At 37.8% G+C, this 11825-nt stretch overlaps 1 protein-coding gene and 1 pseudogene across 1 annotated transcript in view; one reads left to right on the top strand and one right to left on the bottom strand.

Moving 5' to 3' along the window:
• Positions 1–11825, top strand: part of STT3B (STT3 oligosaccharyltransferase complex catalytic subunit B) — a 96675-nt gene that overhangs the window by 37748 nt on the left and 47102 nt on the right. The window lies entirely within an intron of this gene.
• Positions 5086–5391, bottom strand: LOC103073563 (non-histone chromosomal protein HMG-14 pseudogene; annotated as a pseudogene).

Genomic DNA, 11825 nt, shown 5'->3' with positions numbered 1-11825 from the left:
TTCAGCAGGGGGTTGCAATATGATCACATTTGCATTTTGAAAAGATGTTCTTTGTTGAGAAACAGTATACAGATTGGAGAATTAGGACGTGGGCAAAATGGATGTAGGGGGATGAGTTAGGGGCTACTGCTGTAGTCTAGTTAAAAAATGATAGCTTGGATTACAGTGCTAGTATCAGAGTAGGAAAGAGTGGACAAATTTCAAGGATATTTAAGTAGTAAAATAACTTGGTTATGATTTGTGTATAGGATGTGAGAGGGAAGGAGCTCTCCAGGATGACACCTAGATTTTTGGCTTTTTCAATTTAGGTGGTAATTAGATAGAAAATACTAAAAGCAGACACAGTGTAGGTATTTGTTTTGGGGGTGGATAGGTGGTGTCCGATCATGAGTTTAGTTGGATACTGAGTTTGAGATGCCTTTGTGACATTCAAGGGGAAAAAAATGTAGACGGGGAGATAATATTGGCAAATTGTGGGCATACTGATAGTAATTGAAGACCCAGGTATGACTGACATCTCTTGGGGGAGAGTTACAGTTAATGAGAGGATCTTGGGTAGAGGAGGCTGCCTGTACAGAAAGCAGAGAAGAGGGTTGGAGATGTGGGGTAAAAAAAATAGGAGACTATTGTAGTTATAGAAGCCAGGGAAGAGAATGATTGAACAGAGAGGGAGAGGACAAGAATTATGCGAAATGGAAAGTTAAAAATACCACTCAGAACAATTTTGATTATGAAGTTGGAACCCCATGTTTCTTAGTTTTAAGAACATATTAATCTCTTGGAGTCCATTTTTTTAAGTGAAAAATTTGCGTTTAAAATTTAAAATCCTGATTCTTGTTAAAATACTAGGCCTTTTGTCTTTGAACTATTTTCACAGGTTTTGGGGATGTTACTTACTTACTTTTCCTGTTGTGTACTTCCTAATGGTGCTCCTCTGCCTCCTATAGTTTGTAACCGTCCTTTATGAAGCTCATTTGAGTCTCAAGTTATTTTTGGTTTTTGCTTTTACTGTTAATCCAAGTTTTTGGACCTTGGTTTCAGTGTTAACTTCTTGATTTGTAGATCCCTTGTAAATTTAGACTAACATGCAGTGGTACAAAGGTTAAGAGTTTACCTTTCTTATGGGAGTCTTTCTTCCCTGGGGAGGAGAAAAATTTAGCCACTTTCATGCTGGTGGATACATTGTTTTTCATCTCTGAAGGGATAGTCTTCCCATGGTCCCTCCTTTAAGTACAATAAATACTTTGTTTCTAGCATTTGGAGGTTTCGCTTTTAAAATTAGCTCTGGTACTTTCTTTTAGAGGGTGTGTAGCATTTCTAGCTTAGATTTCCAGAATTGTTGCTGGAAAACAAATGTTGTTTTAAGTTCTGAGTTTAAAATCCTTTTTCCTTAGTCAGAAATTTTGGTATATTATTCCATTGCCTTTATATTATTTCCATTGCCTTTATAGCATTCAATGATGCCAGTTGACTGATATATTCCTTTGGAGAAAATCTGTTTATTTTCTATGAATGATTTTAAGTTGCACTTTATCCTTAGTGTTTTGAAATTTATTGAGAGGTGTGTGTAGTTTTTTGTGTTTTTTCCTAATCATCTGTGGGGCATAATGATTCTTCTTTTAAGATTAAATGTAAAAACTGGATTTACCTTTAGATTTCTTAATTTTTTCATAATACTTCTTTTCAGCTTTATTGAGATATAATTGACAAAGTTGTGTGTATTTAATGTGTACTGCATGATGATTTGAGATATACATACACATTGTGAAATCATTACCACAATCGTAACACATCCGTCACCTCACATAGTTTCTTTCCTTCTTTTTTTTTTTTTTTTTTGGTGAGAGCTCTTAAGATCTCATTTCTTAGCAAATTTCAATTATACAATACAGTACGTATTACTAACTACAGTCACCTTGTCATACATTAGATCCTTAGAACTTATTCATGTTATAACTGAAGTTTGTACCCTTTGACCTACCTCTCCCCATTTGTCCCATCCCCCATCCTCTGGCAGTCACCATTCTATTCTCTTTCTGAGTTAAACTCTTTTTTTAAAAAAGAGTTCACATATAAGTGATACCATACAGTATTTTTCTTTGTCTTTCTGGCTTATTTCGCTTAGCATAAATGCCTTCCAGGTTCATACATGTTGTCACAAATTGGCAATGGCAAGATTTCCTTCCTTTTTGTGGCTGAATAGTATTCCATTATATAAATATATAATGACATTTTCTTTATCCATTCATCTATCAGCAGACACTTTGGTTGTTTACGTATCTTGGCTATTATGTATGTATTTATTTTAATTTTTGGCTATGTCAGGTCTTAGTTGTGGCACACGGGATCTTCGTTGCAGTATGCGGGATCTTTCGTTGCACGCCTGGGCTCTTCGTTGCAGCACGTGGGCTTCTCTCTAGTTGTGGCGCATGGGCTCTGTAGTTTGTGGCATGTGGGCTCTCTAGTTGAGGCGTGCGGGCTCATTAGTTGTGGCGTGCAGGCTTAGTTGCCCCGCAGCACGTGGGATATTAGTTCCCCAACCAGGGATCTAACCCATGTCCCCTGCATTGGAAGGCGTATTCTTTACCACTGGACTACCACGGAAGTCCCTGTCTTGGCTGTTATGAATAATGAATGCTGCAGTGAACATGGAAGTGCTGATATTATATACTGATTTTGTTTCCTTTATGTATACAGTTGACCCTTGAGCAGTGCAGGTTTGAACTACATGGGTCTACTTATATGTGGATATTTGTCACTGATAAATACAACCTGCAGTTGGTTGAATCTGCAGATGCAGAGGAACTGCAGATGTGGAGGAACCAAGTATATGGAGGACTCACTGTAAGTTATATGCAGATTTTCAACTACAGAGGCTTGATGACCCTAACCCCCACATTGTTCAAGGGTCTACTCCATACCCAGAAGTAGGATTTCTGGATCACATGATAGTTCTGCTTTAAAAAATTTTAAGGAATTTCTACACTATTTTCCATAATGACTGTATGAATTTACATCCCCACGAACAATATACCAAGGGTTCCCTTTTTTCACATCCTTGGCAGCATTTGTTACCTCTTTTCTTTTTGATAGTAGCCACACTAACAGATGTGAGGGTGTTTCTCATTGTGGTTTTCAGTTGCATTTCTCTGATATTGAGCACCTTTCATATACCTAACTGGCTATTTGTATATCTCTGGGAAAATGTCTTTTCAGGTTCTTTGACTTCTTTGACCATTTATTAATCAGATTTTTTGTGGGTTTTTGTTTTTTGGGTTTTTTTTTTTTTTTTTTTTGCTCTTTAAAGGTATGAGTTCCTTATGTGTTTTAGATATTAACCCCTTATTAGATATATGGTTTGCAAATATTTTCTCTCATTCCATAGGTTGCCTTTTCATATTGTTTATTCTTTCCTTTGCTATGCACAGCCTTTTAGCTTGATATAGTCCCAGTTGTTCATTTTTGCTTTTGTTGCCTGTGTTTTTGGCATCGTATGCTCAAAAATCATTGCCAAGGCCCACGTCAAGGAGATTTTTCTGTTTTCCTCTAGGGGTTTTATGGTTTCAGATTTTACATTGAAGTCAATATGCATTTCAAGTTGATTTTTGTGTATGGTGTAAGAGTCCAGTTTCATTCTTTTGCATATATTAATAACATCCAGTTTTCCAATACCACTTATTTGAAGAGACTATTCTTTCTTCATTGTTTGTTTTTGGTGCCCTTGGCAAAGATTAGTTGACTGTAAAAGTGTGGGTTTATTTCTGGGCTCTGTGTTCTGTTCCAAAGGTCTGTGTGTCTTTTTTTATGCCAGTACCATACTGTTTTGTTCCTATAGCTTTGTAACATACTTTGAAATCAGGGAGTGTGATACTTCCAGTTTTGTTGTTCTTTCTCAAGACTGCTTTGGCTATTCAGTGTCTTTGGGGGTTCCATGCAAATTTTGGGTTATTTTTCTATTTCTGTGAAAAATGCAATTGGAATTTTTAAAGGGATTGCACTGAATTTGTAGATTGCTTTGGGTTATATGTACATTTTAACAATACTATTGATAATTCTTCCAATCCGTGAGCACATAATATCTTCCCATTTATTTGTGTCTTCTTTCATCAGTGTATTATAGTTTTCAGTGTACAGGTTTTTCACCTTCTTGGTTAAATTTATTGTTAAATATTTTATTGATTTTTATACTGTTGTAAGGGGGATTGCTTTTTTCTTTTTATGTGCTTCAAGAAAGTCTTTCACAATTGAGATTTTATTGGTTGTTTTGAGGATCAGTACATAGACATTTTAATTTGTACACAATTCTCAACATATGTACCAAAAATCTAAAAAAGCATGTAGCTGTAATTCTTTTCTGAAGTTATTCCAGTGACTTTCCAGCTTAAAATTTGGAGGCAAATTTTCCTTCACAGGATATTAAGTACCAATATCTTCAAATATTGATATGCTGTTACATCGTAAGTCCTACTAATTCACAATTTAATGTCATATACACTACAAACTCAAATTGTCAGTCATTCACAGCACATTAACAGTTACTAGAAGAACCGGACTACCATGACCAAAGATGTTACATAGTGCACAAAATTCTGCCCAGGAGAGCCAAGACCAAGGCGTGAGTGGTTTGCTTTAGGAAACAATTATACCAAAAACAACATGGGAAGAGAAGTAATTTAAAGTGTTTAAGACATTAAATGCACAGCTGACTCCAAACTGCCATTTAGTATGCTTTGTATTATAAGATATAAAAGCTACCCTGACATCTGTGGAATGTTAAGCTGACACCCAAGACAATCAAAGCCTCCCATATTCAATATCCCAGTATTTTCTGGTTGTACCAAAAAATAAACAACCAGCAAATGATTTCACCTCTTAAAAAAAAGCATTTACACGAAATGCTTTTTTTTAAGCTACTAAAAAACTTGCGTTTACAAAATGCAAGAGCTACTAAAAAACCTGCATTTACAAAATAGTTGATAACAGAGCTACTAAAAAACTTGCATTTACAAAATAGTTGATAACAGTATTCCTCTGGATTGTACAAGAAGGGAGATGGGGACCACTGATAGGACCAGGGGTGTGATATTAATCAGACTTGGCTTCTTTCTCTCCTGCTTCATCAGAAGCTGGCCTCTCCTCATTTTTAGTTTCTCCATTTTCTGCAGGTAAGTCTTCTTTAGTCTCTTGGTTAGCCACTTCAGCCTGTTTTGCCTTTGCTCCCCCTTTTGCCTTTGGTTTGCACTTTTTGTATGAAGATGTATCCTTTCCTGCTGCCTTTTTTGGCTTCGTTTCCACTTTTGCAGGAGCTGGTTTAGCTGATGACCTTGCCAATCTCCTCTTGGGCTCCTCCTTCACCGCCCCCTCAGAGGAGCTGACCTTCCTCTTGGGCATCGTGGCGGTGGAGTGGGCATGTGCCGGGTGCCTGTGGGCCGCGGCACACTGAGAGCCTTTGTGAAGCTGGGCTGGCTGGCCGCTGCCACTCCTCCTGCCGCCCAAGCTGCTGGGACCCACAGCGGGGGCGGTGGGAGAACCCGGGATTGCTTTCTTAATTTCTCTATCAGATAATTCAGTTAGTGTATAGAAATGCAACTGATTTTTTAAATGTTGATCTTGTATCCTTGGTGAAGCCTTTAGAGTTTTCTGTATATAAGATCATGTTATCTGCAAACAGACAATTTAAATTCTTCCTTCCCAATTTGGAAGCCTTTTATTTCTTTTTCTTATCTAATTGCTCAGGCTAGGACTGTGTTGAAAAGAAGAGTGAGAGTGGGTATTCTTGTTTTCTTCCTGATCTTAGGGGAAAAGCTTTCAACTTTTCACCATTGAAGTATGATGCTAGCTGTGGGCTTGTCATCTATGGCCTTTATTATTTTGAGGTACATTTCTTCTATACCTAATTGTTTTAGTTTTTGTCATGAAAGGATGTTGAATTTTGTCAGAGGCCCTTTCTCCCTCTGTTGAGATGTTCATATGATTCTTATCCTTCATTCTGTTAATTTGGTATCACATTTATTAATTTTCGTATGGTGAACCATCCTTGACTCAGGGATAAGTTCCAGTTAATTATGGTGTATGATCCTTTTAATGTGCTGTTGAATTCAATTTGCTGGTATTTTCTTGAGGATTTTTGCATCTTTGTTCATCAGGGACCCTGGCCTGTCGTTTTCTTGTTGCGTCCTTGTCTGACTTGGGTATCAGGGTAATGCTGGCCTTGTGAAATGATTTTGGAAGGGTTTCTTCTTTAATTTTTTGGAAGAGTTTGAGAAGGATTGGCATTCATTCTTCTTTAAATGTTTGGTAGAATTCAGTAGTGAAGCCATCTGGTCCTAGGCTTTTCTTTGAATCAGTGATCAAAACCCCCCAACAGTCACCTTACTCGTTATTGATCTGTTCAGATTTTAAAATTTCTTCCTGGTTCAGTCTTTGATGTAAGTTGTATGTTTCTAAGACTCTGTCTATTTCTTCTGGGTTATCCAATTTGTTGGTGTATAATTGTTCATGATAATCTCTTATGATCCTTTGTGTGTCTGTGGTATTAGTTGTAACATTTCCTCTTTCATTTCTTTTTTTCTTTTTTTTTTTTTTTTTTTTTTTTTTTTTTTTTTTTGCTGTACGCAGGCCTCTCACTGTTGTGGCCTCTCCCGTTGCAGAGCACAGGCTCCGGACGCACAGACTCTGTGGCCATGGCTCACGGGCCCAGCCACTCCGCGGCATGTGGGATCTTCCCGGACCGGGGCACAAACCCGCGTCCCCTGCATCGGCAGGCGGACCCTCAACCACTGCGCCACCAGGGAAGCCCTCCTCTTTCATTTCTGATTTTGTCTTCTTTTTTTTTTCTTAGTCTAGCTAAAGGTTTGTCAATTTTGCTTATCTTTTTTTTAAAAAAGTTGAACAAAACTTCATTTTTTTTTCTTTTTTTCTAGTCTCTATTTCATTTATTTCTGCTCTGATTTTTGTTATTTCCTTCTTTCTGTTTTTTGGGCATAATTTATTCTTCTTTTTCTAGTTCACTGAGGTATAAAGTTAGGCTGTTTATTTAAGGTCTGTTTTTTATTAATGCCAGTGTTTATTGCTATAAACTTCTGTCTTAGATTGCTTTTGTTGCATTTTGGTATGTTGTGTTTCCATGTGTTTATCTCAAGATACTTTAAAATTTTTCTTTTTATTTCTCTGACCCATTGATTGTTCAGGAGAATACTGTTCAATTTCCACATATTTGTGAATTTTCTAGCTTTCTTACTCATTTCTAATTTTATATCATTATGGTCAGAAAAGATATTTGGTATAATTTCTGTCTTAAGTTTGTTAAGACTCATTTTGTGACCCAGTATGTGGGTCACAAATACTGGAGAATATTCGGTATGTACTTAAGAAGAATGTGTGTTCTGCTGTTAGATGGAATGTTCTCTGTTAGATCCATTTGGTTTAAAGCGTAGTTCAAGTCCAGTGTTTCCTTATTCATACTCTCTCTTTCTGATCTACTCATTGGAAGTAGGGTATTAAAGCCCACTACTATTATTGCATTCCTGTCTATTTCAATTGTTATATACTCTTGATCAGTTGATCCATTTATCATTCTATAATGAATGACCTTTTGTCTCTGTTACAATTTTTGATTTATAGTTTATTTTGTTGGATAAAAGTATAGCCATTCTTGCTCTCTTCTGTTTTACGTTTGCATAGAATTTTTTTTCCATCTCTGCACTTTCAGCCTATGTGTATCCTTAAAGCTGAAGTGAGTTTCTGTAAGCATATGTTTGAGTCTTGTGTTTTTAATATATTTCCCCCTTTGTGTCTTTTGATTGGAGAATTTAATCCATTTACATTCAAAGTGATTACTGATAAAGACTTTAACAACTGCCATCTTGTTAATTGTTTTCTAGTTCCTTTGTTCCTTTCTTCTTGTGCTGTCTTCCTTTGTGATTTGATAGTTTTTCTTAGCAGTATTCTTTGATTCTTTTCTCTTTATCTTTTTGTATCTACTATAGGTTTTTGCTTTGTGGCTACCCTGAGGTTTACATAAAACATTTTATGATTATAACAGTCAACTTGAAGCTAATAATTTGATTCAGTTGCATATGCAAAATCTCTATTCTTTTACACCCCCCTTCAGTTATGTTATAGATGTTATAATCTTTTTATGTTGTGTATTTAACAAATTATTGTAGCTATAGATATTTTTGTCTTTCAACCTTTATACTAGTTAAGTGATTTATATACCATTACAATAGTAGAATCTTCTGAATTTGATTACATACTTCTCTTACTAGTGAGTTTTATACTGTTATATATGTTTTTATGTTACGAATTATTGCCCTTTCATGCTAGCTTGAAGGACTCCCTTTAGCATTTCTTATAAGGCAGTGTGGTAGTGATGAACTCCTTCAGTGTTTGGTTTTTTTTTGGTTTTTTGTTTGTTTGGGAATGTCTTTATGAAGGACAGCTTTGCTGAATATTCTTGGTTGGCAATTTTTTTCTTCAAGCACTTTGACTATATATATGGTAGTCTGGTGCAAGGTTTCTGCTGAGAAATCCGCTGATAGCCTTATGTGGGTCCCATGTATAAGTTTTTTACTCTTGCTTTCAAAATTCTCTCTTTGCCTTTGATTTTTGACAGTTTTATTATAATGTCTCTCAGTGGAGTCCTCTATGGGTTGAATATGTATTGGTACCTATGAACATCACATGCCTGGATGACCATCAATTTCTCTCCCCAGATTTGGAAAGTTTTTAGTCATTATTTATTTAAACAAGCTTTCTACCCCTTTCTCTCCTTCTAGAACTCTCATAATGCAGCCATCATTACCCTTGATGCATAGTTAATGTAGGCTATTTTTCACTTTTTTTCCCTCTGCCCTGATAATTTCAAGTAACCTCTCTTCTAGTTCTCAGATTCTTTCTTCTGCTTGTTCTTGTCTGCTGTTGATATTCTCTGCTGCATTTTTTTTTCATTTTATTCATTGTATTTATCAGCTCCAGTATTCTCTTTGGTTTTGTTGTTGTTGTTGTTGTTGTTGTTGTTGGGTTTTTTTGGTAATTTCTGTCTCTCTTTTGGACTTCTTACTTTGATCATGTATTGTTTTCCTGATTTGTTGAGTAGTCTTTCTGGGTTCTCTTGTAGCTTGCTGAGCTTCCTTAAAACAATTACTTTGAAATCTTTGTCAAGCATTTCATAGATCTGTTTCTTTGTGATCAGTTACTAGAAAATAATTGTGTTCCTTTGGTGGTGTCATGTTTCCTTGATTTTTTTTCACTTTTGTTGTAGCCTTGCATTTATGCCTTCCCGTTTGATGGAATGGTTTTGGTCGGGAAAGACCTTTACCTGTGGGTAAGTGTGAGGGTGCCAGCTGAATAGGCTGTGGCAGTTCTTACTCTGGGGAAGATCCAGGGGTGTAGTCTTTGTGTAGCTCCAACAGCTGAGGTCAGTGTTAGTGAAGATTGCAGGGGTCCTCAATGGCCAAGGCAGCAAGTGTCCATGGGGCTGTTAAGGGCTGTTGGGGACCTTCTGGTCTCTTTTTCTCCCACAGGGAGTTGTTGTGGCCAAGGGGATCTCTCTTGGCACCAGGTTCAGCTCACAGGTGTCCTATTAATCATGGTAGTACTGATGAGTACCCATGGAGTAGCCATGGAGCTGGAGTCTGGAGCTCAGGCACACACAAAGCAGCTGCAGAGCTGGAGTCTGAAGTGTAAACACTTAGAGAGCAACAGTGGTTCTGGAGTCCAGAACATTTGTGGGATTAGGGGGTTGTGGCAGCCCTGGTCATGGGGCAGTGCAGCAGTAGCTCTTTCTTGCTGAGGACAGAGCAATGTCTCCCTCTTCAGGGGCCCTGTGGCAGTGATGGCTTTTGGTGAAAGCTGCTGTTGTCCTCTGCAGAGCAGGCCACTGGAGTTTGTCCTGATGAATACTTACAGGGTCCTCCTTTGTGAAACCTGTCATGGGTGCTATTGTCCTCAGTTGAAGAGCCTGCCTAGGTCCTCCACAGAGCAGACCACACTGGGCACTGCAGTGGTCCTACCACATGGCTGATACTGATAGCCTCTACCCTTCTTTGTTCCTGGCTGTCTCTAGATGTCTCAGCTAAGCCTGTCTCCCTAGTGATCCTTCTGTATGGTTGATCTCCATTTTTTGCTTCATTGTGCTGCTGAAGGATCTCAGTTCTGCATGAGCCTCCTGGGGATATTTTCCTTCACGGATAGCTGTCTATTTCTTATTTTTTGTTGGGGGTATGAAGGCTGATATCTCCTACTGTGCCATCTTTCTAATGCCACCCCTCAGAATACTTTGTCTTGTCACTAATTTGCTTTGCATCTTTGACCTTTTTACTATTTAGCCCATCCTTTATTTTGTTTATCTTAACAGTCATTTGACATTCAAAAACTTAAATAGTGCTTTTATCATAGATCTTTATTTCACAGTAATAGTAGCAGTAGCCTCTGAGTGCTTTAGAGACATTATATTGTTTACTTATCATAGCCACCTTATTGACATAGGTACTATTGTTATCCCTTTTTTACAGACGAAGAAACTAGAGCAGAGAGAGACCATGAGTCGTTTGCCAAACCAAGGTCACATAGCAAATAAGTATGGAACTAAGATATTCAAACCCAGGCAGTATCATTCTAACACTCGTAGTCTTAACCTCTAGGATATGCTTCCTTTTAGGCTCCTGTGGCTTATCTTATTTCTGAAGATATTCCTATTTCTGTTTTCTATGGTATTAGTTCTTCCACTCACTGATTTCGATGCTTAGATTTCATATTGTCTACTTTTCTTAAATGTTTGGTTTTTGGATGTGTGCTTATTTTTTATTTGATCAAGTCTGTCTACAAATACTACAGTGTTTGTATCTAGTGATTATGGGAGGGAGAGTCATGGCTTGCTATTGGGAAGGATATATCAAGCTGAATTTGGATATGGAGATTTCCTATTCATCTTCTTTCTGTCAAGCACTATTCCACTTTTTGAATCACTTGTCTATGTGTATTGCAGATACCTTTGAGGCCCACTTCCTTGCTTGGCAATGGTAGGGCAAGGGGATCCACCTCCCTGGCTGTTCCTAATGCTCATTACCCTGAGGATTGCTGCAGGATTTTCTCTTGCCCCCCTACCCCATAACAACTTTATACTAAACATGGAACATCCTGGAAACTCCTCCCATTCCCCCACCCCCACCCCCACCCCCAACACACACACACATACCATAGTTTGCAGTTTACTTCTGGTTGTAGTTTGGGCTGTGGCTTCTTCCATCTCATTTCTTCTCATTTGGTTTTTTGTCTTTCATTGATGAAATTTCTCATTCGTTAAGGTCATGTTCTTGTTTTAAAGTGCTGTTACAGTTCACCTCCCATGGTTTTAGTGCTATTATAACTTATTCTTTATTTCTGTAATTTTTAGGGTTATAGGATTGGAGGCAATTATGTTGAATGTGCATCCTTCATTTTGATGCTATTTTCTGTCAGTGTTTTTTAATCTTTTGAGTCATTGACTTCTTTGACCATTTGGTAAATTGTATGTACCCTCACTTTTTAAAAATTCAGATGCATAGCTGTCTACCATCTGTACCCCAGGCAGTGGCCAAATTTTGAGCATTACTGGTTTGGTAGAGTTGTTTTTTGGGGGTGGAGGGGGGGACTTTGTTTTTAGTTATATTTAGAGGTATTAGCCTATTTCTTGGAAAATAATGTGTTACTTAGGTTTAAGGAAAATTGTTATAAAAGATGTATTTATGGGCTTCCCTGGTGGCACAGTGGTTGAGAGTTTGCCTGCCGATGCAGGGGACACGGGTTCGTGCCCCGGTCCGGGAAGATCCCACATGCCGCGG

The sequence above is a fragment of the Lipotes vexillifer genome, unplaced genomic scaffold, assembly GCF_000442215.2.
Source record: "Lipotes vexillifer unplaced genomic scaffold, Lipotes_vexillifer_v1.1 scaffold536, whole genome shotgun sequence".
Classification (NCBI taxonomy): Eukaryota; Metazoa; Chordata; class Mammalia; order Artiodactyla; family Lipotidae; genus Lipotes; species Lipotes vexillifer.
Note: the sequence above shows the minus strand (reverse complement) of the source record. Positions and strands in the feature narration are given on the sequence as shown.